Below are 26,959 nucleotides of genomic sequence, written 5' to 3' on the forward strand. Positions count from 1 at the left end.
TACCTGACCCTTTGACATCACTTCATGTACGAATAATGGCAAGAATTCTAGCTACATTCCAAGTTGCTCCCTCCACTTTTAGCCTACTTGGTTGCGTCATTAGCCACGCAAACACTTCCTGAGGACGCTACATGTAATAAATCGCAGCTTATCGGTTTAATGTCAAAATGCTGCTCAATTTTAGTCCGTTAGAGGCACCCGGTTCCATGGTGTAATGGTTAGCACTCTGGACTTTGAATCCAGCGATCCTAGTTCGAGTCTCGGTGGAACCTGACTCTGTGTTTTGCGATCGTTTCTAGAAATGTGTACGAGCTGGTAGTTGGAATTGTATATCCAGAATTTTAGCTAGGATCATGTAATGCAAATTTTTAATAGCCGTCCACACGTGATTGGGGAACGCTCCAAATGCTTATGCTTTTGCTACTAGGATTAATAACGGAACGTAGGGGTTTCAACTGCTAGAAGACGACCACAGCTGCTTGTCCCAGCATCACTCCGTTTTGGGTGCTGCATGCGCGTGCATTTAACAAACGTGCATGCGATGTACTAGTTCCTGGGAAACCAATAGAATCGTTATACGTGTCAGTCTTTAGATATAGATATAAGTAGTCGAAGACGGCTTAATCCTGCTTCGTAGATTTACTTTCCACCAGACGCACTTGCCAGTATCATTGGCCGGTGGCACGACATGCAGTTTGTCCTGTTGCATGGTCTACTTTCAGAGACTCGCTAGTTTATCGTAGTGCTTGGTTGTCGCGAAAGTGAAAAGTAGGGCCTGTCCGGGATTTGAACCCGGGACCTCCTGCACCCAAAGCAGGAATCATACCCCTAGACCAACAGGCCGCACAAGGAAGCATCTGTGCATCCCGCCACCTACTGAGATCTTGCCGCACTTGCTAGGTGCAGCAACCAATCTGGACCATATTCTCAAAGAGATTTCTTAATCCTACTCCTACAACATGAGCTGTGCTGAGGACCAGTGTATGTGAAGGCTGAAAGAGCTGCTTGAGTTGTGTAACAGTATGTCGATCATGTGAAGTGCAAATGTTATCGTGTCACGCACCATCCGCCTACTACGTAGCGTTGTGTGACAGCACGCACTTTTCGACAGTACTCTGTGTCCATAGCTGTTTTCATAGCTAGGCTGCATCCAGCACAAAGCATTCACCATACGAAAGTGGCTGTTCCGCGAATTTTGATTACCTGACCCTTTGACATCACTTCATGTACGAATAATGGCAAGAATTCTAGCTACATTCCAAGTTGCTCCCTCCACTTTCAGCCTACTTGGTTGCGTCATTAGCCACGCAAACCCTTCCGGAGGACGCTACATGTAATAAATCGCAGTTTATCGGTTTAATGTCAAAATGCTGCTCAATTGAAGTCGGCTAGAGCCACCCGGTTCCATGGTGTAATGGTTAGCACTCTGGACTTTGAATCCAGCGATCCGAGTTCGAGTCTCGGTGGAACCTGACTCTGTGTTTTGCGATCGTTTCTAGAAATGTGTACGAGCTGGTAGTTGGAATTGTATATCCAGAATTTTAGCTAGGATCATGTAATGCAAATTGTTAATAGCAGTCCACACGTGATTGGGGAACGCTCCAAATGCTTATGCTTTTGCTACTAGGATTAATAACGGAACGTAAGGGTTTCAACTGCGAGAAGACGACCACAGCTGCTTGTCCCAGCATCACTCCGTTTTGGGTGCTGCATGCGCGTGCATTTAACAAACGTGCATGCGATGTACTAGTTCCTGGGAAACCAATAGAATCGTTATACGTGTCAGTCTTTAGATATAGATATAAGTAATCGAAGACGGCTTAATCCTGCTTCGTAGATTTACTTTCCACAAGACGCACTTGCCAGTATCATTGGCCGGTGGCACGACATGCAGTTTGTCCTGTTGCATGGTCTACTTTCAGAGACTCGCTAGTTTATCGTAGTGCTTGGTTGTCGCGAAAGTGAAAAGTAGTGCCTGTCCGGGATTTGAAACCCGGGACCTACTGCACCCAAAGCAGGAATCATACCCCTAGACCAACAGGCCGCACAAGGGAGCATCTGTGCATCCCGCCTCCTACTGAAATCTTGCCGCACTTGCTATGTGCAGCATCCAATCTGGACCATATTCTCAAAGAGATTTCTTAATCCTACTCCTACAACATGAGCTGTGCTGAGGACCAGTGTATGTGAAGGCTGAAAGAGCTTCTTGAGTTGTGTAACATTATGTCGATCGTGTGAAGTGCAAATGTTATCGTGTCACGCACCATCCGCCCACTACATAGCGTTGTGTGACAGCACGCACTTTTCGACAGTACTCTGTGTCCATAGCTGTTTTCATAGCTAGGCTGCATCCAGCACAAAGCATTGACCATACGAAAGTGGCTGTTCCGCGAATTTGATTACCTGACCCTTTGACATCACTTCATGTACGAATAATGGCAACAATTCTAGCTACATTCCAAGTTGCTCCCTCCACTTTTAGCCTACTTGGTTGCGTCATTAGCCACGCAAACACTTCCTGAGGACGCTACATGTAATAAATCGCAGCTTATCGGTTTAATGTCAAAATGCTGCTCAATTTTAGTCCGTTAGAGGCACCCGGTTCCATGGTGTAATGGTTAGCACTCTGGACTTTGAATCCAGCGATCCTAGTTCGAGTCTCGGTGGAACCTGACTCTGTGTTTTGCGATCGTTTCTAGAAATGTGTACGAGCTGGTAGTTGGAATTGTATATCCAGAATTTTAGCTAGGATCATGTAATGCAAATTGTTAATAGCCGTCCACACGTGATTGGGGAACGCTCCAAATGCTTATGCTTTTGCTACTAGGATTAATAACGGAACGTAGGGGTTTCAACTGCTAGAAGACGACCACAGCTGCTTGTCCCAGCATCACTCCGTTTTGGGTGCTGCATGCGCGTGCATTTAACAAACGTGCATGCGATGTACTAGTTCCTGGGAAACCAATAGAATCGTTATACGTGTCAGTCTTTAGATATAGATATAAGTAGTCGAAGACGGCTTAATCCTGCTTCGTAGATTTACTTTCCACAAGACGCACTTGCCAGTATCATTGGCCGGTGGCACGACATGCAGTTTGTCCTGTTGCATGGTCTACTTTCAGAGACTCGCTAGTGTATCGTAGTGCTTGGTTGTCGCGAAAGTGAGAAGTAGGGCCTGTCCGGGATTTGAACCCGGGACCTCCTGCACCCAAAGCAGGAATCATACCCCTAGACCAACAGGCCGCACAAGGAAGCATCTGTGCATCCCGCCACCTACTGAGATCTTGCCGCACTTGCTAGGTGCAGCAACCAATCTGGACCATATTCTCAAAGAGATTTCTTAATCCTACTCCTACAACATGAGCTCTGCTGAGGACCAGTGTATGTGAAGGCTGAAAGTGCTGCTTGAGTTGTGTGACAGTATGTCGATCGTGTGAAGTGCAAATGTTATCGTGTCACGCACCATCCGCCTACTACGTAGCGTTGTGTGACAGCACGCACTTTTCGACAGTACTCTGTGTCCATAGCTGTTTTCATAGCTAGGCTGCTTCCAGCACAAAGCATTCACCATACGAAAGTGGCTGTTCCGCGAATTTGATTACCTGACCCTTTGACATCACTTCATGTACGAATAATGGCAAGAATTCTAGCTACATTCCAAGTTGCTCCCTCCACTTTCAGCCTACTTGGTTGCGTCATTAGCCACGCAAACACTTCCTGACTACGCTACATGTAATAAATCGCAGCTTATCGGTTTAATGTCAAAATGCTGCTCAATTTAAGTCGGCTAGAGGCACCCGGTTCCATGGTGTAATGGTTAGCACTCTGGACTTTGAAACCAGCGATCCGAGTTCGAGTCTCGTTGGAACCTCACTCTGTGTTTTGCGATCGTTTCTAGAAATGTGTACGAGCTGGTAGTTGGAATTGTATATCCAGAATTTTAGCTAGGATCATGTAATGCAAATTGTTAATAGCCGTCCACACGTGATTGGGGAACGCTCCAAATGCTTATGCTTTTGCTACTAGGATTAATAACGGAACGTAGGGGTTTCAACTGCGAGAAGACGACCACAGCTGCTTGTCCCAGCATCACTCCGTTTTGGGTGCTGCATGCGCGTGCATTTAACAAACGTGCATGCGATGTACTAGATCCTGGGAAACCAATAGAATCGTTATACGTGTCAGTCTTTAGATATAGATATAAGTAATCGAAGACGGCTTAATCCTGCTTCGTAGATTTACTTTCCACAAGACGCACTTGCCAGTATCATTGGCCGGTGGCACGACATGCAGTTTGTCCTGTTGCATGGTCTACATTCAGAGACTCACTAGTTTATCGTAGTGCTTGGTTGTCGCGAAAGTGAAAAGTAGGGCCTGACCGGGATTTGAACCCGGGACCTCCTGCACCCAAAGCAGGAATCATACCCCTAGACCAACAGGCCGCACAAGGAAGCATCTGTGCATCCCGCCACCTACTGAGATCTTGCCGCACTTGCTAGGTGCAGCAACCAATCTGGACCATATTCTCAAAGAGATTTCTTAATCCTACTCCTACAACATGAGCTGTGCTGAGGACCAGTGTATGTGAAGGCTGAAAGAGCTGCTTGAGTTGTGTAACAGTATGTCGATCGTGTGAAGTGCAAATGTTATCGTGTCACGCACCATCCGCCTACTACATAGCGTTGTGTGACAGCACGCACTTTTCGACAGTACTCTGTGTCCATAGCTGTTTTCATAGCTAGGCTGCATCCAGCACAAAGCATTCACCATACGAAAGTGGCTGTTCCGCGAATTTGATTACCTGACCCTTTGACATCACTTCATGTACGAATAATGGCAAGAATTCTAGCTACATTCCAAGTTGCTCCCTCCACTTTCAGCCTACTTGGTTGCGTCATTAGCCACGCAAACACTTCCTGAGGACGCTACATGTAATAAATCGCAGCTTATCGGTTTAATGTCAAAATGCTGCTCAATTTAAGTCCGTTAGAGGCACCCGGTTCCATGGTGTAATGGTTAGCACTCTGGACTTTGAATCCAGCGATCCGAGTTCGAGTCTCGGTGGAACCTGACTCTGTGTTTTGCGATCGTTTCTAGAAATGTGTACGAGCTGGTAGTTGGAATTGTATATCCAGAATTTTAGCTAGGATCATGTAATGCAAATTGTTAATAGCCGTCCACACGTAATTGGGGAACGCTCCAAATGCTTATGCTTTTGCTACTAGGATTAATAACGGAACGTAAGGGTTTCAACTGCGAGAAGACGACCTCAGCTGCTTGTCCCAGCATCACTCCGTTTTGGGTGCTGCATGCGCGTGCATTTAACAAACGTGCATGCGATGTACTAGTTCCTGGGAAACCAATAGAATCGTTATACGTGTCAGTCTTTAGATATAGATATAAGTAATCGAAGACGGCTTAATCCTGCTTCGTAGATTTACTTTCCACAAGACGCACTTGCCAGTATCATTGGCCGGTGGCACGACATGCAGTTTGTCCTGTTGCATGGTCTACTTTCAGAGACTCGCTAGTTTATCGTAGTGCTTGGTTGTCGCGAAAGTGAAAAGTAGGGCCTGTCCGGGATTTGAACCCGGGACCTACTGCACCCAAAGCAGGAATCATACCCCTAGCCCAACAGGCCGCACAAGAAGCATCTTTGCATCCCGCCACCTACTGAGATCTTGCCGCACTTGCTATGTGCAGCATCCAATCTGGACCATATTCTCAAAGAGATTTCTTAATCCTACTCCTACAACATGAGCTGTGCTGAGGACCAGTGTATGTGAAGGCTGAAAGAGCTTCTTGAGTTGTGTAACAGTATGTCGATCGTGTGAAGTGCAAATGTTATCGTGTCACGCACCATCCGCCCACTACATAGCGTTGTGTGACAGCACGCACTTTTCGACAGTACTCTGTGTCCATAGCTGTTTTCATAGCTAGGCTGCATCCAGCACAAAGCATTCACCATACGAAAGTGGCTGTTCCGCGAATTTGATTACCTGACCCTTTGACATCACTTCATGTACGAATAATGGCAAGAATTCTAGCTACATTCCAAGTTGCTCCCTCCACTTTCAGCCTACTTGGTTGCGTCATTAGCCACGCAAACACTTCCTGAGGACGCTACATGTAATAAATCGCAGCTTATCGGTTTAATGTCAAAATGCTGCTCAATTTAAGTCCGTTAGAGGCACCCGGTTCCGTGGTGTAATGGTTAGCACTCTGGACTTTGAATCCAGCGATCCGAGTTCGAGTCTCGGTGGAACCTGACTCTGTGTTTTGCGATCGTTTCTAGAAATGTGTACGAGCTGGTAGTTGGAATTGTATATCCAGAATTTTAGCTAGGATAATGTAATGCAAATTGTTAATAGCCGTCCACACGTGATTGGGGAACGCTCCAAATGCTTATGCTTTTGCTACTAGGATTAATAACGGAACGTAAGGGTTTCAACTGCGAGAAGACGACCACAGCTGCTTGTCCCAGCATCACTCCGTTTTGGGTGCTGCATGCGCGTGCATTTAACAAACGTGCATGCGATGTACTAGTTCCTGGGAAACCAATAGAATCGTTATACGTGTCAGTCTTTAGATATAGATATAAGTAATCGAAGACGGCTTAATCCTGCTTCGTTGATTTACTTTCCACAAGACGCACTTGCCAGTATCATTGGCCGGTGGCACGACATGCAGTTTGTCCTGTTGCATGGTCTACTTTCAGAGACTCGCTAGTTTATCGTAATGCTTGGTTGTCGCGAAAGTGAAAAGTAGGGCCTGTCCGGGATTTGAACCCGGGACCTCCTGCACCCAAAGCAGGAATCATACCCCTAGACCAACAGGCCGCACAAGGAAGCATCTGTGCATCCCGCCACCTACTGAGATCTTGCCGCACTTGCTAGGTGCAGCAACCAATCTGGACCATATTCTCAAAGAGATTTCTTAATCCTACTCCTACAACATGAGCTGTGCTGAGGACCAGTGTATGTGAAGGCTGAAAGAGCTGCTTGAGTTGTGTAACAGTATGTCGATCGTGTGAAGTGCAAATGTTATCGTGTCACGCACCATCCGCCTACTACATAGCGTTGTGTGACAGCACGCACTTTTCGACAGTACTCTGTGTCCATAGCTGTTTTCATAGCTAGGCTGCATCCAGCACAAAGCATTCACCATACGAAAGTGGCTGTTCCGCGAATTTGATTACCTGACCCTTTGACATCACTTCATGTACGAATAATGGCAAGAATTATAGCTACATTCCAAGTTGCTCCCTCCACTTTCAGCCTACTTGGTTGCGTCATTAGCCACGCAAACACTTCCTGGGACGCTACATGTAATAAATCGCAGCATATCGGTTTAATGTCAAAATGCTGCTAAATTTAAGTCCGTTAGAGGCACCCGGTTCCATGGTGTAATGGTTAGCACTCTGGACTTTGAATCCAGCGATCCGAGTTCGAGTCTCGGTGGAACCTGACTCTGTGTTTTGCGATCGTTTCTAGAAATGTGTACGAGCTGGTAGTTGGAATTGTATATCCAGAATTTTAGCTAGGATCATGTAATGCAAATTGTTAATAGCCGTCCACACGTGATTGGGGAACGCTCCAAATGCTTATGCTTTTGCTACTAGGATTAATAACGGAACGTAAGGGTTTCAACTGCGAGAAGACGACCACAGCTGCTTGTCCCAGCATCACTCCGTTTTGGGTGCTGCATGCGCGTGCATTTAACAAACGTGCATGCGATGTACTAGTTCCTGGGAAACCAATAGAATCGTTATACGTGTCAGTCTTTAGATATAGATATAAGTAATCGAAGACGGCTTAATCCTGCTTCGTAGATTTACTTTCCACAAGACGCACTTGCCAGTATCATTGGCCGGTGGCACGACATGCAGTTTGTCCTGTTGCATGGTCTACTTTCAGAGACTCGCTAGTTTATCGTAGTGCTTGGTTGTCGCGAAAGTGAAAAGTAGGGCCTCTCCAGGATTTGAACCCAGGACCTCCTGCACCCAAAGCAGGAGTCATACCCCTAGACCAACAGGCCGCACAAGGAACCATCTGTGCATCCCGCCACCTACTGAGATCTTGCCGCACTTGCTAGGTGCAGCAACCAATCTGGACCATATTCTCAAAGAGATTTCTTAATCCTACTCCTACAACATGAGCTGTGCTGAGGACCAGTGTATGTGAAGGCTGAAAGAGCTGCTTGAGTTGTGTAACAGTATGTCGATCGTGTGAAGTGCAAATGTTATCGTGTCACGCACCATCCGAGTACTACGTAGCGTTGTGTGACAGCACGCACTTTTCGACAGTACTCTGTGTCCATAGCTGTTTTCATAGCTAGGCTGCTTCCAGCACAAAGCATTCACCATACGAAAGTGGCTGTTCCGAGAATTTGATTACCTGACCCTTTGACATCACTTCATGTACGAATAATGGCAAGAATTCTAGCTACATTCCAAGTTGCTCCCTCCACTTTCAGCCTACTTGGTTGCGTCATTAGCCACGCAAACACTTCCTGAGGACGCTACATGTAATAAATCGCAGCTTATCGGTTTAATGTCAACATGCTGCTCAATTTAAGTCGGCTAGAGGCACCCGGTTCCATGGTGTAATGGTTAGCACTCTGGACTTTGAATCCAGCGATCCGAGTTCGAGTCTCGGTGGAACCTGACTCTGTGTTTTGCGATCGTTTCTAGAAATGTGTACGAGCTGGTAGTTGGAATTGTATATCCAGAATTTTAACTAGGATCATGTAATGCAAATTGTTAATAGCCGTCCACACGTGATTGGGGAACGCTCCAAATGCTTATGCTTTTGCTACTAGGCTTAATAACGGAACGTAAGGGGTTAAACTGCGAAAAGACGACGTCAGCTGCTGGTCCCAGTATCTCTCCGTTTTGGGTGCTGCATGCGCGTGCATTTAACAAACGTGCATGCGATGTACTAGTTCCTGGGAAACCAATAGAATCGTTATACGTGTCAGTCTTTAGATATAGATATAAGTAATCGAAGACGGCTTAATCCTGCTTCGTAGATTTACTTTCCACAAGACGCACTTGCCAGTATCATTGGCCGGTGGCACGACATGCAGTTTGTCCTGTTGCATGGTCTACTTTCAGAGACTCGCTAGTTTATCGTAGTGCTTGGTTGTCGCGAAAGTGAAAAGTAGGGCCTCTCTGGGATTTGAACCCGGGACCTCCTGCACCCAAAGCAGGAATCATACCCCTAGACCAACAGGCCGCACAAGGAAGCATCTGTGCATCCCGCCACCTACTGAGATCTTGCCGCACTTGCTAGGTGCAGCAACCAATCTGGACCATATTCTCAAAGAGATTTCTTAATCCTACTCCTACAACATGAGCTGTGCTGAGGACCAGTGTATGTGAAGGCTGAAAGAGCTGCTTGAGTTGTGTAACAGTATGTCGATCGTGTGAAGTGCAAATGTTATCGTGTCACGCACCATCCGCCTACTACATAGCGTTGTGTGACAGCACGCACTTTTCGACAGTACTCTGTGTCCATAGCTGTTTTCATAGCTAGGCTGCATCCAGCACAAAGCATTCACCATACGAAAGTGGCTGTTCCGCGAATTTGATTACCTGACCCTTTGACATCACTTCATGTACGAATAATGGCAAGAATTCTAGCTACATTCCAAGTTGCTCCCTCCACTTTCAGCCTACTTGGTTGCGTCATTAGCCACGCAAACACTTCCTGAGGACGCTACATGTAATAAATCGCAGCATATCGGTTTAATGTCAAAATGCTGCTCAATTTAAGTCCGTTAGAGGCACCCGGTTCCGTGGTGTAATGGTTAGCACTCTGGACTTTGAATCCAGCGATCCGAGTTCGAGTCTCGGTGGAACCTGACTCTGTGTTTTGCGATCGTTTCTAGAAATGTGTACGAGCTGGTAGTTGGAATTGTATATCCAGAATTTTAGCTAGGATCATGTAATGCAAATTGTTAATAGCCGTCCACACGTGATTGGGGAACGCTCCAAATGCTTATGCTTTTGCTACTAGGCTTAATAACGGAACGTAAGGGTTTCAACTGCGAGAAGACGACCTCAGCTGCTTGTCCCAGCATCACTCCGTTTTGGGTGCTGCATGCGCGTGCATTTAACAAACGTGCATGCGATGTACTAGTTCCTGGGAAACCAATAGAATCGTTATACGTGTCAGTCTTTAGATATAGATATAAGTAATCGAAGACGGCTTAATCCTGCTTCGTAGATTTACTTTCCCCAAGACGCACTTGCCAGTATCATTGGCCGGTGGCACGACATGCAGTTTGTCCTGTTGCATGGTCTACTTTCAGAGACTCGCTAGTTTATCGTAGTGCTTGGTTGTCGCGAAAGTGAAAAGTAGGGCCTCTCCGGGATTTGAACCCTGGACCTCCTGCACCCAAAGCAGGAGTCATACCCCTAGACCAACAGGCCGCACAAGGAACCATCTGTGCATCCCGCCACCTACTGAGATCTTGCCGCACTTGCTAGGTGCAGCAACCAATCTGGACCATATTCTCAAAGAGATTTCTTAATCCTACTCCTACAACATGAGCTGTGCTGAGGACCAGTGTATGTGAAGGCTGAAAGAGCTGCTTGAGTTGTGTAACAGTATGTCGATCGTGTGAAGTGCAAATGTTATCGTGTCACGCACCATCCGAGTACTACGTAGCGTTGTGTGACAGCACGCACTTTTCGACAGTACTCTGTGTCCATAGCTGTTTTCATAGCTAGGCTGCTTCCAGCACAAAGCATTCACCATACGAAAGTGGCTGTTCCGAGAATTTGATTACCTGACCCTTTGACATCACTTCATGTACGAATAATGGCAAGAATTCTAGCTACATTCCAAGTTGCTCCCTCCACTTTCAGCCTACTTGGTTGCGTCATTAGCCACGCAAACACTTCCTGAGGACGCTACATGTAATAAATCGCAGCTTATCGGTTTAATGTCAACATGCTGCTCAATTTAAGTCCGCTAGAGGCACCCGGTTCCATGGTGTAATGGTTAGCACTCTGGACTTTGAATCCAGCGATCCGAGTTCGAGTCTCGGTGGAACCTGACTCTGTGTTTTGCGATCGTTTCTAGAAATGTGTACGAGCTGGTAGTTGGAATTGTATATCCAGAATTTTAACTAGGATCATGTAATGCAAATTGTTAATAGCCGTCCACACGTGATTGTGGAACGCTCCAAATGCTTATGCTTTTGCTACTAGGGTTAATAACGGAACGTAAGGGGTTAAACTGCGAAAAGACGACGTCAGCTGCTGGTCCCAGTATCTCTCCGTTTTGGGTGCTGCATGCGCGTGCATTTAACAAACGTGCATGCGATGTACTAGTTCCTGGGAAACCAATAGAATCGTTATAAGTGTCAGTCTTTAGATATAGATATAAGTAATCGAAGACGGCTTAATCCTGCTTCGTAGATTTACTTTCCACAAGACGCACTTGCCAGTATCATTGGCCGGTGGCACGACATGCAGTTTGTCCTGTTGCATGGTCTACTTTCAGAGACTCGCTAGTTTATGGTAGTGCTTGGTTGTCGCGAAAGTGAAAAGTAGGGCCTGTCCGGGATTTGAACCCGGGACCTACTGCACCCAAAGCAGGAATCATACCCCTAGACCAACAGGCCGCACAAGGAAGCATCTTTGCATCCCGCCACCTACTGAGATCTTGCCGCACTTGCTATGTGCAGCATCCAATCTGGACCATATTTTCAAAGAGATTTCTTAATCCTACTCCTACAACATGAGCTGTGCTGAGGACCAGTGTATGTGAAGGCTGAAAGAGCTGCTTGAGTTGTGTAACAGTATGTCGATCGTGTGAAGTGCAAATGTTATCGTGTCACGCACCATCCGCCTACTACATAGCGTTGTGTGACAGCACGCACTTTTCGACAGTACTCTGTGTCCATAGCTGTTTTCATAGCTAGGCTGCATCCAGCACAAAGCATTCACCATACGAAAGTGGCTGTTCCGCGAATTTGATTACCTGACCCTTTGACATCACTTCATGTACGAATAATGGCAAGAATTATAGCTACATTCCAAGTTGCTCCCTCCACTTTCAGCCTACTTGGTTGCGTCATTAGCCACGCAAACACTTCCTGGGACGCTACATGTAATAAATCGCAGCATATCGGTTTAATGTCAAAATGCTGCTAAATTTAAGTCCGTTAGAGGCACCCGGTTCCATGGTGTAATGGTTAGCACTCTGGACTTTGAATCCAGCGATCCGAGTTCGAGTCTCGGTGGAACCTGACTCTGTGTTTTGCGATCGTTTCTAGAAATGTGTACGAGCTGGTAGTTGGAATTGTATATCCAGAATTTTAGCTAGGATCATGTAATGCAAATTGTTAATAGCCGTCCACACGTGATTGGGGAACGCTCCAAATGCTTATGCTTTTGCTACTAGGATTAATAACGGAACGTAAGGGTTTCAACTGCGAGAAGACGACCACAGCTGCTTGTCCCAGCATCACTCCGTTTTGGGTGCTGCATGCGCGTGCATTTAACAAACGTGCATGCGATGTACTAGTTCCTGGGAAACCAATAGAATCGTTATACGTGTCAGTCTTTAGATATAGATATAAGTAATCGAAGACGGCTTAATCCTGCTTCGTAGATTTACTTTCCACAAGACGCACTTGCCAGTATCATTGGCCGGTGGCACGACATGCAGTTTGTCCTGTTGCATGGTCTACTTTCAGAGACTCGCTAGTTTATCGTAGTGCTTGGTTGTCGCGAAAGTGAAAAGTAGGGCCTCTCCAGGATTTGAACCCAGGACCTCCTGCACCCAAAGCAGGAGTCATACCCCTAGACCAACAGGCCGCACAAGGAACCATCTGTGCATCCCGCCACCTACTGAGATCTTGCCGCACTTGCTAGGTGCAGCAACCAATCTGGACCATATTCTCAAAGAGATTTCTTAATCCTACTCCTACAACATGAGCTGTGCTGAGGACCAGTGTATGTGAAGGCTGAAAGAGCTGCTTGAGTTGTGTAACAGTATGTCGATCGTGTGAAGTGCAAATGTTATCGTGTCACGCACCATCCGAGTACTACGTAGCGTTGTGTGACAGCACGCACTTTTCGACAGTACTCTGTGTCCATAGCTGTTTTCATAGCTAGGCTGCTTCCAGCACAAAGCATTCACCATACGAAAGTGGCTGTTCCGAGAATTTGATTACCTGACCCTTTGACATCACTTCATGTACGAATAATGGCAAGAATTCTAGCTACATTCCAAGTTGCTCCCTCCACTTTCAGCCTACTTGGTTGCGTCATTAGCCACGCAAACACTTCCTGAGGACGCTACATGTAATAAATCGCAGCTTATCGGTTTAATGTCAACATGCTGCTCAATTTAAGTCGGCTAGAGGCACCCGGTTCCATGGTGTAATGGTTAGCACTCTGGACTTTGAATCCAGCGATCCGAGTTCGAGTCTCGGTGGAACCTGACTCTGTGTTTTGCGATCGTTTCTAGAAATGTGTACGAGCTGGTAGTTGGAATTGTATATCCAGAATTTTAACTAGGATCATGTAATGCAAATTGTTAATAGCCGTCCACACGTGATTGGGGAACGCTCCAAATGCTTATGCTTTTGCTACTAGGCTTAATAACGGAACGTAAGGGGTTAAACTGCGAAAAGACGACGTCAGCTGCTGGTCCCAGTATCTCTCCGTTTTGGGTGCTGCATGCGCGTGCATTTAACAAACGTGCATGCGATGTACTAGTTCCTGGGAAACCAATAGAATCGTTATACGTGTCAGTCTTTAGATATAGATATAAGTAATCGAAGACGGCTTAATCCTGCTTCGTAGATTTACTTTCCACAAGACGCACTTGCCAGTATCATTGGCCGGTGGCACGACATGCAGTTTGTCCTGTTGCATGGTCTACTTTCAGAGACTCGCTAGTTTATCGTAGTGCTTGGTTGTCGCGAAAGTGAAAAGTAGGGCCTCTCTGGGATTTGAACCCGGGACCTCCTGCACCCAAAGCAGGAATCATACCCCTAGACCAACAGGCCGCACAAGGAAGCATCTGTGCATCCCGCCACCTACTGAGATCTTGCCGCACTTGCTAGGTGCAGCAACCAATCTGGACCATATTCTCAAAGAGATTTCTTAATCCTACTCCTACAACATGAGCTGTGCTGAGGACCAGTGTATGTGAAGGCTGAAAGAGCTGCTTGAGTTGTGTAACAGTATGTCGATCGTGTGAAGTGCAAATGTTATCGTGTCACGCACCATCCGCCTACTACATAGCGTTGTGTGACAGCACGCACTTTTCGACAGTACTCTGTGTCCATAGCTGTTTTCATAGCTAGGCTGCATCCAGCACAAAGCATTCACCATACGAAAGTGGCTGTTCCGCGAATTTGATTACCTGACCCTTTGACATCACTTCATGTACGAATAATGGCAAGAATTCTAGCTACATTCCAAGTTGCTCCCTCCACTTTCAGCCTACTTGGTTGCGTCATTAGCCACGCAAACACTTCCTGAGGACGCTACATGTAATAAATCGCAGCATATCGGTTTAATGTCAAAATGCTGCTCAATTTAAGTCCGTTAGAGGCACCCGGTTCCGTGGTGTAATGGTTAGCACTCTGGACTTTGAATCCAGCGATCCGAGTTCGAGTCTCGGTGGAACCTGACTCTGTGTTTTGCGATCGTTTCTAGAAATGTGTACGAGCTGGTAGTTGGAATTGTATATCCAGAATTTTAGCTAGGATCATGTAATGCAAATTGTTAATAGCCGTCCACACGTGATTGGGGAACGCTCCAAATGCTTATGCTTTTGCTACTAGGCTTAATAACGGAACGTAAGGGTTTCAACTGCGAGAAGACGACCTCAGCTGCTTGTCCCAGCATCACTCCGTTTTGGGTGCTGCATGCGCGTGCATTTAACAAACGTGCATGCGATGTACTAGTTCCTGGGAAACCAATAGAATCGTTATACGTGTCAGTCTTTAGATATAGATATAAGTAATCGAAGACGGCTTAATCCTGCTTCGTAGATTTACTTTCCCCAAGACGCACTTGCCAGTATCATTGGCCGGTGGCACGACATGCAGTTTGTCCTGTTGCATGGTCTACTTTCAGAGACTCGCTAGTTTATCGTAGTGCTTGGTTGTCGCGAAAGTGAAAAGTAGGGCCTCTCCGGGATTTGAACCCTGGACCTCCTGCACCCAAAGCAGGAGTCATACCCCTAGACCAACAGGCCGCACAAGGAACCATCTGTGCATCCCGCCACCTACTGAGATCTTGCCGCACTTGCTAGGTGCAGCAACCAATCTGGACCATATTCTCAAAGAGATTTCTTAATCCTACTCCTACAACATGAGCTGTGCTGAGGACCAGTGTATGTGAAGGCTGAAAGAGCTGCTTGAGTTGTGTAACAGTATGTCGATCGTGTGAAGTGCAAATGTTATCGTGTCACGCACCATCCGAGTACTACGTAGCGTTGTGTGACAGCACGCACTTTTCGACAGTACTCTGTGTCCATAGCTGTTTTCATAGCTAGGCTGCTTCCAGCACAAAGCATTCACCATACGAAAGTGGCTGTTCCGAGAATTTGATTACCTGACCCTTTGACATCACTTCATGTACGAATAATGGCAAGAATTCTAGCTACATTCCAAGTTGCTCCCTCCACTTTCAGCCTACTTGGTTGCGTCATTAGCCACGCAAACACTTCCTGAGGACGCTACATGTAATAAATCGCAGCTTATCGGTTTAATGTCAACATGCTGCTCAATTTAAGTCGGCTAGAGGCACCCGGTTCCATGGTGTAATGGTTAGCACTCTGGACTTTGAATCCAGCGATCCGAGTTCGAGTCTCGGTGGAACCTGACTCTGTGTTTTGCGATCGTTTCTAGAAATGTGTACGAGCTGGTAGTTGGAATTGTATATCCAGAATTTTAACTAGGATCATGTAATGCAAATTGTTAATAGCCGTCCACACGTGATTGTGGAACGCTCCAAATGCTTATGCTTTTGCTACTAGGGTTAATAACGGAACGTAAGGGGTTAAACTGCGAAAAGACGACGTCAGCTGCTGGTCCCAGTATCTCTCCGTTTTGGGTGCTGCATGCGCGTGCATTTAACAAACGTGCATGCGATGTACTAGTTCCTGGGAAACCAATAGAATCGTTATAAGTGTCAGTCTTTAGATATAGATATAAGTAATCGAAGACGGCTTAATCCTGCTTCGTAGATTTACTTTCCACAAGACGCACTTGCCAGTATCATTGGCCGGTGGCACGACATGCAGTTTGTCCTGTTGCATGGTCTACTTTCAGAGACTCGCTAGTTTATGGTAGTGCTTGGTTGTCGCGAAAGTGAAAAGTAGGGCCTGTCCGGGATTTGAACCCGGGACCTACTGCACCCAAAGCAGGAATCATACCCCTAGACCAACAGGCCGCACAAGGAAGCATCTTTGCATCCCGCCACCTACTGAGATCTTGCCGCACTTGCTATGTGCAGCATCCAATCTGGACCATATTCTCAAAGAGATTTCTTAATCCTACTCCTACAACATGAGCTGTGCTGAGGACCAGTGTATGTGAAGGCTGAAAGAGCTTCTTGAGTTGTGTAACAGTATGTCGATCGTGTGAAGTGCAAATGTTATCGTGTCACGCACCATCCGCCCACTACATAGCGTTGTGTGACAGCACGCACTTTTCGACAGTACTCTGTGTCCATAGCTGTTTTCATAGCTAGGCTGCATCCAGCACAAAGCATTCACCATACGAAAGTGGCTGTTCCGCGAATTTGATTACCTGACCCTTTGACATCACTTCATGTACGAATAATGGCAAGAATTCTAGCTACATTCCAAGTTGCTCCCTCCACTTTCAGCCTACTTGGTTGCGTCATTAGCCACGCAAACACTTCCTGAGGACGCTACATGTAATAAATCGCAGCTTATCGGTTTAATGTCAAAATGCTGCTCAATTTAAGTCCGTTAGAGGCACCCGGTTCCGTGGTGTAATGGTTAGCACTCTGGACTTTGAATCCAGCGATCCGAGTTCGAGTCTCGGTGGAACCTGACTCTGTGTTTTGCGATCGTTTCTAGAAATGTGTACGAGCTGGTAGTTGGAATTGTATATCCAGAATTTTAGCTAGGATCATGTAATGCAAATTGTTAATAGCCGTCCACACGTGATTGGGGAACGCTCCAAATGCTTATGCTTTTGCTAGTAGGATTAATAACGGAACATAGGGGTTTCAACTGCGAGAAGACGACCACAGCTGCTTGTCCCAGCATCACTCCGTTTTGGGTGCTGCATGCGCGTGCATTTAACAAACGTGCATGCGATGTACTAGATCCTGGGAAACCAATAGAATCGTTATACGTGTCAGTCTTTAGATATAGATATAAGTAATCGAAGACGGCTTAATCCTGCTTCGTAGATTTACTTTCCACAAGACGCACTTGCCAGTATCATTGGCCGGTTGCACGACATGCAGTTTGTCCTGTTGCATGGTCTACTTTCAGAGACTCACTAGTTTATCGTAGTGCTTGGTTGTCGCGAAAGTGAAAAGTAGTGCCTGACCGGGATTTGAACCCGGGACCTCCTGCACCCAAAGCAGGAATCATACCCCTAGACCAACAGGCCGCACAAGGAAGCATCTGTGCATCCCGCTACCTACTGAGATCTTGCCGCACTTGCTAGGTGCAGCAACCAATCTGGACCATATTCTCAAAGAGATTTCTTAATCCTACTCCTACAACATGAGCTGTGCTGAGGACCAGTGTATGTGAAGGCTGAAAGAGCTGCTTGAGTTGTGTAACAGTATGTCGATCGTGTGAAGTGCAAATGTTATCGTGTCACGCACCATCCGCCTACTACGTAGCGTTGTGTGACAGCACGCACTTTTCGACAGTACTCTGTGTCCATAGCTGTTTTCATAGCTAGGCTGCATCCAGCACAAAGCATTCACCATACGAAAGTGGCTGTTCCGCGAATTTGATTACCTGACCCTTTGACATCACTTCATGTACGAATAATGGCAAGAATTCTAGCTACATTCCAAGTTGCTCCCTCCACTTTCAGCCTACTTGGTTGCGTCATTAGCCACGCAAACACTTCCTGACGACGCTACATGTAATAAATCGCAGCATATCGGTTTAATGTCAAAATGCTGCTAAATTTAAGTCCGTTAGAGGCATCCGGTTCCATGGTGTAATGGTTAGCACTCTGGACTTTGAATCCAGCGAACCGAGTTCGAGTCTCGGTGGAACCTGACTCTGTGTTTTGCGATCGTTTCTAGAAATGTGTATGAGCTGGTAGTTGGAATTGTATATCCAGAATTTTAGCTAGGATCATGTAATGCAAATTGTTAATAGCCGTCCACACGTGATTGGGGAACGCTCCAAATGCTTATGCTTTTGCTACTAGGATTAATAACGGAACGTAAGGGTTTCAACTGCGAGAAGACGACCACAGCTGCTTGTCCCAGCATCACTCCGTTTTGGGTGCTGCATGCGCGTGCATTTAACAAACGTGCATGCGATGTACTAGTTCCTGGGAAACCAATAGAATCGTTATACGTGTCAGTCTTTAGATATAGATATAAGTAATCGAAGACGGCTTAATCCTGCTTCGTAGATTTACTTTCCACAAGACGCACTTGCCAGTATCATTGGCCGGTGGCACGACATGCAGTTTGTCCTGTTGCATGGTCTACTTTCAGAGACTCGCTAGTTTATCGTAGTGCTTGGTTGTCGCGAAAGTGAAAAGGAGGGCCTGTCTGGGATTTGAACCCGGGACCTCCTGCACCCAAAGCAGGAATCATACCCCTAGACCAACAGGCCGCACAAGGAAGCATCTGTGCATCCCGCCACCTACTGAGATCTTGCCGCACTTGCTAGGTGCAGCAACCAATCTGGACCATATTCTCAAAGAGATTTCTTAATCCTACTCCTACAACATGAGCTGTGCTGAGGACCAGTGTATGTGAAGGCTGAAAGAGCTGCTTGAGTTGTGTAACAGTATGTCGATCGTGTGAAGTGCAAATGTTATCGTGTCACGCACCATCCGCCTACTACATAGCGTTGTGTGACAGCACGCACTTTTCGACAGTACTCTGTGTCCATAGCTGTTTTCATAGCTAGGCTGCATCCAGCACAAAGCATTCACCATACGAAAGTGGCTGTTCCGCGAATTTGATTACCTGACCCTTTGACATCACTTCATGTACGAATAATGGCAAGAATTCTAGCTACATTCCAAGTTGCTCCCTCCACTTTCAGCCTACTTGGTTGCGTCATTAGCCACGCAAACACTTCCTGAGGACGCTACTTGTAATAAATCGCAGCTTATCGGTTTAATGTCAAAATGCTGCTCAATTTAAGTCCATTAGAGGCACCCGGTTCCGTGGTGTAATGGTTAGCACTCTGGACTTTGAATCCAGCGATCCGAGTTCGAGTCTCGGTGGAACCTGACTCTGTGTTTTGCGATCGTTTCTAGAAATGTGTACGAGCTGGTAGTTGGAATTGTATATCCAGAATTTTAGCTAGGATCATGTAATGCAAATTGTTAATAGCCGTCCACACGTGATTGGGGAACGCTCCAAATGCTTATGCTTTTGCTACTAGGATTAATAACGGAACGTAAGGGTTTCAACTGCGAGAAGACGACCTCAGCTGCTTGTCCCAGCATCACTCCGTTTTGGGTGCTGCATGCGCGTGCATTTAACAAACGTGCATGCGATGTACTAGTTCCTGGGAAACCAATAGAATCGTTATACGTGTCAGTCTTTAGATATAGATATAAGTAATCGAAGACGGCTTAATCCTGCTTCGTAGATTTACTTTCCCCAAGACGCACTTGCCAGTATCATTGGCCGGTGGCACGACATGCAGTTTGTCCTGTTGCATGGTCTACTTTCAGAGACTCGCTAGTTTATCGTAGTGCTTGGTTGTCGCGAAAGTGAAAAGTAGGGCCTCTCTGGGATTTGAACCCGGGACCTCCTGCACCCAAAGCAGGAGTCATACCCCTAGACCAACAGGCCGCACAAGGAAGCATCTGTGCATCCCGCCACCTACTGAGATCTTGCCGCACTTGCTAGGTGCAGCAACCAATCTGGACCATATTCTCAAAGAGATTTCTTAATCCTACTCCTACAACATGAGCTGTGCTGAGGACCAGTGTATGTGAAGGCTGAAAGAGCTGCTTGAGTTGTGTAACAGTATGTCGATCGTGTGAAGTGCAAATGTTATCGTGTCACGCACCATCCGAGTACTACGTAGCGTTGTGTGACAGCACGCACTTTTCGACAGTACTCTGTGTCCATAGCTGTTTTCATAGCTAGGCTGCTTCCAGCACAAAGCATTCACCATACGAAAGTGGCTGTTCCGAGAATTTGATTACCTGACCCTTTGACATCACTTCATGTACGAATAATGGCAAGAATTCTAGCTACATTCCAAGTTGCTCCCTCCACTTTCAGCCTACTTGGTTGCGTCATTAGCCACGCAAACACTTCCTGAAGACGCTACATGTAATAAATCGCAGCTTATCGGTTTAATGTCAACATGCTGCTCAATTTAAGTCGGCTAGAGGCACCCGGTTCCATGGTGTAATGGTTAGCACTCTGGACTTTGAATCCAGCGATCCGAGTTCGAGTCTCGGTGGAACCTGACTCTGTGTTTTGCGATCGTTTCTAGAAATGTGTACGAGCTGGTAGTTGGAATTGTATATCCAGAATTTTAGCTAGGATCATGTAATGCAAATTGTTAATAGCCGTCCACACGTGATTGGGGAACGCTCCAAATGCTTATGCTTTTGCTACTAGGGTTAATAACGGAACGTAAGGGGTTAAACTGCGAAAAGACGACGTCAGCTGCTGGTCCCAGTATCTCTCCGTTTTGGGTGCTGCATGCGCGTGCATTTAACAAACGTGCATGCGATGTACTAGTTCCTGGGAAACCAATAGAATCGTTATAAGTGTCAGTCTTTAGATATAGATATAAGTAATCGAAGACGGCTTAATCCTGCTTCGTAGATTTACTTTCCACAAGACGCACTTGCCAGTATCATTGGCCGGTGGCACGACATGCAGTTTGTCCTGTTGCATGGTCTACTTTCAGAGACTCGCTAGTTTATGGTAGTGCTTGGTTGTCGCGAAAGTGAAAAGTAGGGCCTGTCCGGGATTTGAACCCGGGACCTACTGCACCCAAAGCAGGAATCATACCCCTAGACCAACAGGCCGCACAAGGAAGCATCTTTGCATCCCGCCACCTACTGAGATCTTGCCGCACTTGCTATGTGCAGCATCCAATCTGGACCATATTCTCAAAGAGATTTCTTAATCCTACTCCTACAACATGAGCTGTGCTGAGGACCAGTGTATGTGAAGGCTGAAAGAGCTTCTTGAGTTGTGTAACAGTATGTCGATCGTGTGAAGTGCAAATGTTATCGTGTCACGCACCATCCGAGTACTACGTAGCGTTGTGTGACAGCACGCACTTTTCGACAGTACTCTGTGTCCATAGCTGTTTTCATAGCTAGGCTGCTTCCAGCACAAAGCATTCACCATACGAAAGTGGCTGTTCCGAGAATTTGATTACCTGACCCTTTGACATCACTTCATGTACGAATAATGGCAAGAATTCTAGCTACATTCCAAGTTGCTCCCTCCACTTTCAGCCTACTTGGTTGCGTCATTAGCCACGCAAACACTTCCTGAAGACGCTACATGTAATAAATCGCAGCTTATCGGTTTAATGTCAACATGCTGCTCAATTTAAGTCGGCTAGAGGCACCCGGTTCCATGGTGTAATGGTTAGCACTCTGGACTTTGAATCCAGCGATCCGAGTTCGAGTCTCGGTGGAACCTGACTCTGTGTTTTGCGATCGTTTCTAGAAATGTGTACGAGCTGGTAGTTGGAATTGTATATCCAGAATTTTAGCTAGGATCATGTAATGCAAATTGTTAATAGCCGTCCACACGTGATTGGGGAACGCTCCAAATGCTTATGCTTTTGCTACTAGGGTTAATAACGGAACGTAAGGGGTTAAACTGCGAAAAGAAGACCTCAGCTGCTGGTCCCAGGATCTCTCCGTTTTGGGTGCTGCATGCGCGTGCATTTAACAAACGTGCATGCGATGTACTAGTTCCTGGGAAACCAATAGAATCGTTATACGTGTCAGTCTTTAGATATAGATATAAGTAATCGAAGACGGCTTAATCCTGCTTCGTAGATTTACTTTCCACAAGACGCACTTGCCAGTATCATTGGCCGGTGGCACGACATGCAGTTTGTCCTGTTGCATGGTCTACTTTCAGAGACTCGCTAGTTTATCGTAGTGCTTGGTTGTCGCGAAAGTGAAAAGTAGGACCTGTCCGGGATTTGAACCCGGGACCTACTGCACCCAAAGCAGGAATCATACCCCTAGACCAACAGGCCGCACAAGGAAGCATCTTTGCATCCCGCCACCTACTGAGATCTTGCCGCACTTGCTATGTGCAGCATCCAATCTGGACCATATTCTCAAAGAGATTTCTTAATCCTACTCCTACAACATGAGCTGTGCTGAGGACCAGTGTATGTGAAGGCTGAAAGAGCTTCTTGAGTTGTGTAACAGTATGTCGATCGTGTGAAGTGCAAATGTTATCGTGTCACGCACCATCCGCCCACTACATAGCGTTGTGTGACAGCACGCACTTTTCGACAGTACTCTGTGTCCATAGCTGTTTTCATAGCTAGGCTGCATCCAGCACAAAGCATTCACCATACGAAAGTGGCTGTTCCGCGAATTTGATTACCTGACCCTTTGACATCACTTCATGTACGAATAATGGCAAGAATTATAGCTACATTCCAAGTTGCTCCCTCCACTTTTAGCCTACTTGGTTGCGTCATTAGCCACGCAAACACTTCCTGAAGACGCTACATGTAATAAATCGCAGCTTATCGGTTTAATGTCAACATGCTGCTCAATTTAAGTCCGTTAGAGGCACCCGGTTCCGTGGTTTAATGGTTAGCACTCTGGACTTTGAATCCAGCGATCCGAGTTCGAGTCTCGGTGGAACCTGACTCTGTGTTTTGCGATCGTTTCTGGAAATGTGTACGAGCTGGTAGTTGGAATTGTATATCCAGAATTTTAGCTAGGATCATGTAATGCAAATTGTTAATAGCCGTCCACACGTGATTGGGGAACGCTCCAAATGCTTATGCTTTTGCTACTAGGATTAATAACGGAACGTAGGGGTTTCAACTGCGAGAAGACGACCACAGCTGCTTGTCCCAGCATCACTCCGTTTTGGGTGCTGCATGCGCGTGCATTTAACAAACGTGCATGCGATGTACTAGTTCCTGGGAAACCAATAGAATCGTTATACGTGTCAGTCTTTAGATATAGATATAAGTAATCGAAGACGGCTTAATCCTGCTTCGTAGATTTACTTTCCACAAGACGCACTTGCCAGTATCATTGGCCGGTGGCACGACATGCAGTTTGTCCTGTTGCATGGTCTACTTTCAGAGACTAGCTAGTTTATCGTAGTGCTTGGTTGTCGCGAAAGTGAAAAGTAGGGCCTGTCCGGGATTTGAACGCGGGACCTCCTGCACCCAAAGCAGGAATCATACCCCTAGACCAACAGGCCGCACAAGGAAGCATCTGTGCATCCCGCCACCTACTGAGATCTTGCCGCACTTGCTAGGTGCAGCAACCAATCTGGACCATATTCTCAAAGAGATTTCTTAATCCTACTCCTACAACATGAGCTGTGCTGAGGACCAGTGTATGTGAAGGCTGAAAGAGCTGCGTGAGTTGTGTAACAGTATGTCGATCGTGTGAAGTGCAAATGTTATCGTGTCACGCACCATCCGCCTACTACGTAGCGTTGTGTGACAGCACGCACTTTTCGACAGTACTCTGTGTCCATAGCTGTTTTCATAGCTAGGCTGCATCCAGCACAAAGCATTCACCATACGAAAGTGGCTGTTCCGCGAATTTGATTACCTGACCCTTTGACATCACTTATGTACGAATAATGGCAAGAATTCTAGCTACATTCCAAGTTGCTCCCTCCACTTTCAGCCTACTTGGTTGCGTCATTAGCCACGCAAACACTTCCTGAGGACGCTACATGTAATAAATCGCAGCTTATCTGTTTAATGTCAAAATGCTGCTCAATTTAAGTCGGCTAGAGGCACCCGGTTCCATGGTGTAATGGTTAGCACTCTGGACTTTGAATCCAGCGATCCGAGTTCGAGTCTCGGTGGAACCTGACTCTGTGTTTTGCGATCGTTTCTAGAAATGTGTACGAGCTGGTAGTTGGAATTGTATATCCAGAATTTTAGCTAGGATCATATAATGCAAATTGTTAATAGCCGTCCACACGTGATTGGGGAACGCTCCAAATGCTTATGCTTTTGCTACTAGGGTTAATAACGGAACGTAAGGGGTTAAACTGCGAAAAGACGACCTCAGCTGCTGGTCCCAGTATCTCTCCGTTTTGGGTGCTGCATGCGCGTGCATTTAACAAACGTGCATGCGATGTACTAGTTCCTGGGAAACCAATAGAATCGTTATACGTGTCAGTCTTTAGATATAGATATAAGTAATCGAAGACGGCTTAATCCTGCTTCGTAGATTTACTTTCCACAAGACGCACTTGCCAGTATCATTGGCCGGTGGCACGACATGCAGTTTGTCCTGTTGCATGGTCTACTTTCAGAGACTCGCTAGTTTATCGTAGTGCTTGGTTGTCGCGAAAGTGAAAAGTAGGGCCTGTCGGGGATTTGAACCCGGGACCTCCTGCACCCAAAGCAGGAATCATACCCCTAGACCAACAGGCCGCACAAGGAAGCATCTGTGCATCCCGCCACCTACTCAGATCTTGCCGCACTTGCTAGGTGCAGCAACCAATCTGGACCATATTCTCAAAGAGATTTCTTAATCCTACTCCTACAACATGAGCTGTGCTGAGGACCAGTGTATGTGAAGGCTGAAAGAGCTGCTTGAGTTGTGTAACAGTATGTCGATCGTGTGAAGTGCAAATGTTATCGTGTCACGCACCATCCGCCTACTACGTAGCGTTGTGTGACAGCACGCACTTTTCGACAGTACTCTGTGTCCATAGCTGTTTTCATAGCTAGGCTGCATCCAGCACAAAGCATTCACCATACGAAAGTGGCTGTTCCGCGAATTTGATTACCTGACCCTTTGACATCACTTCATGTACGAATAATGGCAAGAATTCTAGCTACATTCCAAGTTGCTCCCTCCACTTTCAGCCTACTTGGTTGCGTCATTAGCCACGCAAACACTTCCTGAGGACGCTACATGTAATAAATCGCAGCTTATCGGTTTAATGTCAAAATGCTGCTCAATTTAAGTCGGCTAGAGCCACCCGGTTCCATAGTGTAATGGTTAGCCCTCTGGACTTTGAATCCAGCGATCCGAGTTCGAGTCTCGGTGGAACCTGACTCTGTGTTTTGCGATCGTTTCTAGAAATGTGTACGAGCTGGTAGTTGGAATTGTATATCCAGAATTTTAGCTAGGATCATGTAATGCAAATTGTTAATAGCCGTCCACACGTGATTGGGGAACGCTCCAAATGCTTATGCTTTTGCTACTAGGGTTAATAATGGAACGTAAGGGGTTAAACTGCGAAAAGACGACCTCAGCTGCTGGTCCCAGTATCTCTCCGTTATGGGTGCTGCATGCGCGTGCATTTAACAAACGTGCATGCGATGTACTAGTTCCTGGGAAACCAATAGAATCGTTATACGTGTCAGTCTTTAGATATAGATATAGGTAATCGAAGACGGCTTAATCCTGCTTCGTAGATTTACTTTCCAGAAGACGCACTTGCCAGTATCATTGGCCGGTGGCACGACATGCAGTTTGTCCTGTTGCATGGTCTACTTTCAGAGACTCGCTAGTTTATCGTAGTGCTTGGTTGTCGCGAAAGTGAAAAGTAGGGCCTCTGTGGGATTTGAACCCGGGACCTACTGCACCCAAAGCAGGAAACATACCCCTAGACCAACAGGCCGCACAAGTAAGCATCTGTGCATCCCGCCACCTACTGAGATCTTGCCGCACTTGCTAGGTGCAGCAACCAATCTGGACCATATTCTCAAAGAGATTTCTTAATCCTACTCCTACAACATGAGCTGTGCTGAGGACCAGTGTATGTGAAGGCTGAAAGAGCTGCTTGAGTTGTGTAACAGTATGTCGATCGTGTGAAGTGCAAATGTTATCGTGTCACGCACCATCCGCCTACTACGTAGCGTTGTGTGACAGCACGCACTTTTCGACAGTACTCTGTGTCCATAGCTGTTTTCATAGCTAGGCTGCATCCAGCACAAAGCATTCACCATACGAAAGTGGCTGTTCCGCGAATTTGATTACCTGACCCTTTGACATCACTTCATGTACGAATAATGGCAAGAATTCTAGCTACATTCCAAGTTGCTCCCTCCACTTTCAGCCTACTTGGTTGCGTCATTAGCCACGCAAACACTTCCTGAGGACGCTACATGTAATAAATCGCAGCTTATCGGTTTAATGTCAAAATGCTGCTCAATTTAAGTCCGTTAGAGGCACCCGGTTCCGTGGTGTAATGGTTAGCACTCTGGACTTTGAATCCAGCGATCCGAGTTCGAGTCTCGGTGGAACCTGACTCTGTGTTTTGCGATCGTTTCTAGAAATGTGTACGAGCTGGTAGTTGGAATTGTATATCCAGAATTTTAGCTAGGATCATGTAATGCAAATTGTTAATAGCCGTCCACACGTGATTGGGGAACGCTCCAAATGCTTATGCTTTTGCTACTAGGATTAATAACGGAACGTAGGGGTTTCAACTGCGAGAAGACGACCACAGCTGCTTGTCCCAGCATCACTCCGTTTTGGGTGCTGCATGCGCGTGCATTTAACAAACGTGCATGCGATGTACTAGATTCTGGGAAACCAATAGAATCGTTATACGTGT

At 46.4% G+C, this 26,959-nt stretch overlaps 41 non-coding genes across 41 annotated transcripts; 22 read left to right on the forward strand and 19 right to left on the reverse strand.

Moving 5' to 3' along the window:
* Positions 1-200: 200 nt before the first annotated feature.
* Trnaq-uug (transfer RNA glutamine (anticodon UUG)) lies at positions 201-272 on the forward strand. Its single transcript has one exon. It is a non-coding gene; the product is annotated as a tRNA-Gln (tRNA).
* Positions 273-771: 499 nt separating this feature from the next.
* Trnap-ugg (transfer RNA proline (anticodon UGG)) lies at positions 772-843 on the reverse strand. Its single transcript has one exon. It is a non-coding gene; the product is annotated as a tRNA-Pro (tRNA).
* A 557-nt stretch (positions 844-1,400) lies between these two features.
* Trnaq-uug (transfer RNA glutamine (anticodon UUG)) lies at positions 1,401-1,472 on the forward strand. The gene has a single exon. It is a non-coding gene; the product is annotated as a tRNA-Gln (tRNA).
* Positions 1,473-2,600: 1,128 nt separating this feature from the next.
* Positions 2,601-2,672, forward strand: Trnaq-uug (transfer RNA glutamine (anticodon UUG)). Its single transcript has one exon. It is a non-coding gene; the product is annotated as a tRNA-Gln (tRNA).
* Positions 2,673-3,171: 499 nt separating this feature from the next.
* Trnap-ugg (transfer RNA proline (anticodon UGG)) lies at positions 3,172-3,243 on the reverse strand. The gene has a single exon. It is a non-coding gene; the product is annotated as a tRNA-Pro (tRNA).
* A 1,127-nt stretch (positions 3,244-4,370) lies between these two features.
* Positions 4,371-4,442, reverse strand: Trnap-ugg (transfer RNA proline (anticodon UGG)). Its single transcript has one exon. It is a non-coding gene; the product is annotated as a tRNA-Pro (tRNA).
* A 556-nt stretch (positions 4,443-4,998) lies between these two features.
* On the forward strand, positions 4,999-5,070 carry Trnaq-uug (transfer RNA glutamine (anticodon UUG)). The gene has a single exon. It is a non-coding gene; the product is annotated as a tRNA-Gln (tRNA).
* Positions 5,071-6,196: 1,126 nt separating this feature from the next.
* Trnaq-uug (transfer RNA glutamine (anticodon UUG)) lies at positions 6,197-6,268 on the forward strand. Its single transcript has one exon. It is a non-coding gene; the product is annotated as a tRNA-Gln (tRNA).
* Positions 6,269-6,767: 499 nt separating this feature from the next.
* Trnap-ugg (transfer RNA proline (anticodon UGG)) lies at positions 6,768-6,839 on the reverse strand. The gene has a single exon. It is a non-coding gene; the product is annotated as a tRNA-Pro (tRNA).
* A 555-nt stretch (positions 6,840-7,394) lies between these two features.
* Trnaq-uug (transfer RNA glutamine (anticodon UUG)) lies at positions 7,395-7,466 on the forward strand. The gene has a single exon. It is a non-coding gene; the product is annotated as a tRNA-Gln (tRNA).
* A 499-nt stretch (positions 7,467-7,965) lies between these two features.
* Trnap-ugg (transfer RNA proline (anticodon UGG)) lies at positions 7,966-8,037 on the reverse strand. Its single transcript has one exon. It is a non-coding gene; the product is annotated as a tRNA-Pro (tRNA).
* A 556-nt stretch (positions 8,038-8,593) lies between these two features.
* On the forward strand, positions 8,594-8,665 carry Trnaq-uug (transfer RNA glutamine (anticodon UUG)). The gene has a single exon. It is a non-coding gene; the product is annotated as a tRNA-Gln (tRNA).
* Positions 8,666-9,164: 499 nt separating this feature from the next.
* Positions 9,165-9,236, reverse strand: Trnap-ugg (transfer RNA proline (anticodon UGG)). Its single transcript has one exon. It is a non-coding gene; the product is annotated as a tRNA-Pro (tRNA).
* A 556-nt stretch (positions 9,237-9,792) lies between these two features.
* Trnaq-uug (transfer RNA glutamine (anticodon UUG)) lies at positions 9,793-9,864 on the forward strand. The gene has a single exon. It is a non-coding gene; the product is annotated as a tRNA-Gln (tRNA).
* A 499-nt stretch (positions 9,865-10,363) lies between these two features.
* Positions 10,364-10,435, reverse strand: Trnap-ugg (transfer RNA proline (anticodon UGG)). The gene has a single exon. It is a non-coding gene; the product is annotated as a tRNA-Pro (tRNA).
* A 556-nt stretch (positions 10,436-10,991) lies between these two features.
* On the forward strand, positions 10,992-11,063 carry Trnaq-uug (transfer RNA glutamine (anticodon UUG)). Its single transcript has one exon. It is a non-coding gene; the product is annotated as a tRNA-Gln (tRNA).
* A 499-nt stretch (positions 11,064-11,562) lies between these two features.
* Positions 11,563-11,634, reverse strand: Trnap-ugg (transfer RNA proline (anticodon UGG)). The gene has a single exon. It is a non-coding gene; the product is annotated as a tRNA-Pro (tRNA).
* Positions 11,635-12,189: 555 nt separating this feature from the next.
* Positions 12,190-12,261, forward strand: Trnaq-uug (transfer RNA glutamine (anticodon UUG)). The gene has a single exon. It is a non-coding gene; the product is annotated as a tRNA-Gln (tRNA).
* A 499-nt stretch (positions 12,262-12,760) lies between these two features.
* On the reverse strand, positions 12,761-12,832 carry Trnap-ugg (transfer RNA proline (anticodon UGG)). Its single transcript has one exon. It is a non-coding gene; the product is annotated as a tRNA-Pro (tRNA).
* A 556-nt stretch (positions 12,833-13,388) lies between these two features.
* Positions 13,389-13,460, forward strand: Trnaq-uug (transfer RNA glutamine (anticodon UUG)). The gene has a single exon. It is a non-coding gene; the product is annotated as a tRNA-Gln (tRNA).
* Positions 13,461-13,959: 499 nt separating this feature from the next.
* On the reverse strand, positions 13,960-14,031 carry Trnap-ugg (transfer RNA proline (anticodon UGG)). Its single transcript has one exon. It is a non-coding gene; the product is annotated as a tRNA-Pro (tRNA).
* Positions 14,032-14,587: 556 nt separating this feature from the next.
* On the forward strand, positions 14,588-14,659 carry Trnaq-uug (transfer RNA glutamine (anticodon UUG)). Its single transcript has one exon. It is a non-coding gene; the product is annotated as a tRNA-Gln (tRNA).
* A 499-nt stretch (positions 14,660-15,158) lies between these two features.
* Trnap-ugg (transfer RNA proline (anticodon UGG)) lies at positions 15,159-15,230 on the reverse strand. The gene has a single exon. It is a non-coding gene; the product is annotated as a tRNA-Pro (tRNA).
* Positions 15,231-15,786: 556 nt separating this feature from the next.
* Positions 15,787-15,858, forward strand: Trnaq-uug (transfer RNA glutamine (anticodon UUG)). The gene has a single exon. It is a non-coding gene; the product is annotated as a tRNA-Gln (tRNA).
* A 499-nt stretch (positions 15,859-16,357) lies between these two features.
* Positions 16,358-16,429, reverse strand: Trnap-ugg (transfer RNA proline (anticodon UGG)). Its single transcript has one exon. It is a non-coding gene; the product is annotated as a tRNA-Pro (tRNA).
* Positions 16,430-16,985: 556 nt separating this feature from the next.
* On the forward strand, positions 16,986-17,057 carry Trnaq-uug (transfer RNA glutamine (anticodon UUG)). Its single transcript has one exon. It is a non-coding gene; the product is annotated as a tRNA-Gln (tRNA).
* A 498-nt stretch (positions 17,058-17,555) lies between these two features.
* On the reverse strand, positions 17,556-17,628 carry Trnap-ugg (transfer RNA proline (anticodon UGG)). The gene has a single exon. It is a non-coding gene; the product is annotated as a tRNA-Pro (tRNA).
* Positions 17,629-18,184: 556 nt separating this feature from the next.
* Trnaq-uug (transfer RNA glutamine (anticodon UUG)) lies at positions 18,185-18,256 on the forward strand. Its single transcript has one exon. It is a non-coding gene; the product is annotated as a tRNA-Gln (tRNA).
* Positions 18,257-18,755: 499 nt separating this feature from the next.
* On the reverse strand, positions 18,756-18,827 carry Trnap-ugg (transfer RNA proline (anticodon UGG)). The gene has a single exon. It is a non-coding gene; the product is annotated as a tRNA-Pro (tRNA).
* Positions 18,828-19,383: 556 nt separating this feature from the next.
* On the forward strand, positions 19,384-19,455 carry Trnaq-uug (transfer RNA glutamine (anticodon UUG)). The gene has a single exon. It is a non-coding gene; the product is annotated as a tRNA-Gln (tRNA).
* A 499-nt stretch (positions 19,456-19,954) lies between these two features.
* Trnap-ugg (transfer RNA proline (anticodon UGG)) lies at positions 19,955-20,026 on the reverse strand. The gene has a single exon. It is a non-coding gene; the product is annotated as a tRNA-Pro (tRNA).
* A 556-nt stretch (positions 20,027-20,582) lies between these two features.
* Positions 20,583-20,654, forward strand: Trnaq-uug (transfer RNA glutamine (anticodon UUG)). Its single transcript has one exon. It is a non-coding gene; the product is annotated as a tRNA-Gln (tRNA).
* A 499-nt stretch (positions 20,655-21,153) lies between these two features.
* Trnap-ugg (transfer RNA proline (anticodon UGG)) lies at positions 21,154-21,225 on the reverse strand. The gene has a single exon. It is a non-coding gene; the product is annotated as a tRNA-Pro (tRNA).
* A 556-nt stretch (positions 21,226-21,781) lies between these two features.
* Positions 21,782-21,853, forward strand: Trnaq-uug (transfer RNA glutamine (anticodon UUG)). Its single transcript has one exon. It is a non-coding gene; the product is annotated as a tRNA-Gln (tRNA).
* A 499-nt stretch (positions 21,854-22,352) lies between these two features.
* On the reverse strand, positions 22,353-22,424 carry Trnap-ugg (transfer RNA proline (anticodon UGG)). Its single transcript has one exon. It is a non-coding gene; the product is annotated as a tRNA-Pro (tRNA).
* A 556-nt stretch (positions 22,425-22,980) lies between these two features.
* Trnaq-uug (transfer RNA glutamine (anticodon UUG)) lies at positions 22,981-23,052 on the forward strand. The gene has a single exon. It is a non-coding gene; the product is annotated as a tRNA-Gln (tRNA).
* Positions 23,053-23,551: 499 nt separating this feature from the next.
* Positions 23,552-23,623, reverse strand: Trnap-ugg (transfer RNA proline (anticodon UGG)). Its single transcript has one exon. It is a non-coding gene; the product is annotated as a tRNA-Pro (tRNA).
* A 555-nt stretch (positions 23,624-24,178) lies between these two features.
* Trnaq-uug (transfer RNA glutamine (anticodon UUG)) lies at positions 24,179-24,250 on the forward strand. Its single transcript has one exon. It is a non-coding gene; the product is annotated as a tRNA-Gln (tRNA).
* A 499-nt stretch (positions 24,251-24,749) lies between these two features.
* On the reverse strand, positions 24,750-24,821 carry Trnap-ugg (transfer RNA proline (anticodon UGG)). The gene has a single exon. It is a non-coding gene; the product is annotated as a tRNA-Pro (tRNA).
* Positions 24,822-25,377: 556 nt separating this feature from the next.
* Trnaq-uug (transfer RNA glutamine (anticodon UUG)) lies at positions 25,378-25,449 on the forward strand. The gene has a single exon. It is a non-coding gene; the product is annotated as a tRNA-Gln (tRNA).
* Positions 25,450-26,576: 1,127 nt separating this feature from the next.
* On the forward strand, positions 26,577-26,648 carry Trnaq-uug (transfer RNA glutamine (anticodon UUG)). The gene has a single exon. It is a non-coding gene; the product is annotated as a tRNA-Gln (tRNA).
* Positions 26,649-26,959: the final 311 nt, after the last annotated feature.

The sequence above is a fragment of the Schistocerca gregaria genome, chromosome 2 (assembly GCF_023897955.1).
Source record: "Schistocerca gregaria isolate iqSchGreg1 chromosome 2, iqSchGreg1.2, whole genome shotgun sequence".
NCBI lineage: Eukaryota > Metazoa > Arthropoda > Insecta > Orthoptera > Acrididae > Schistocerca > Schistocerca gregaria.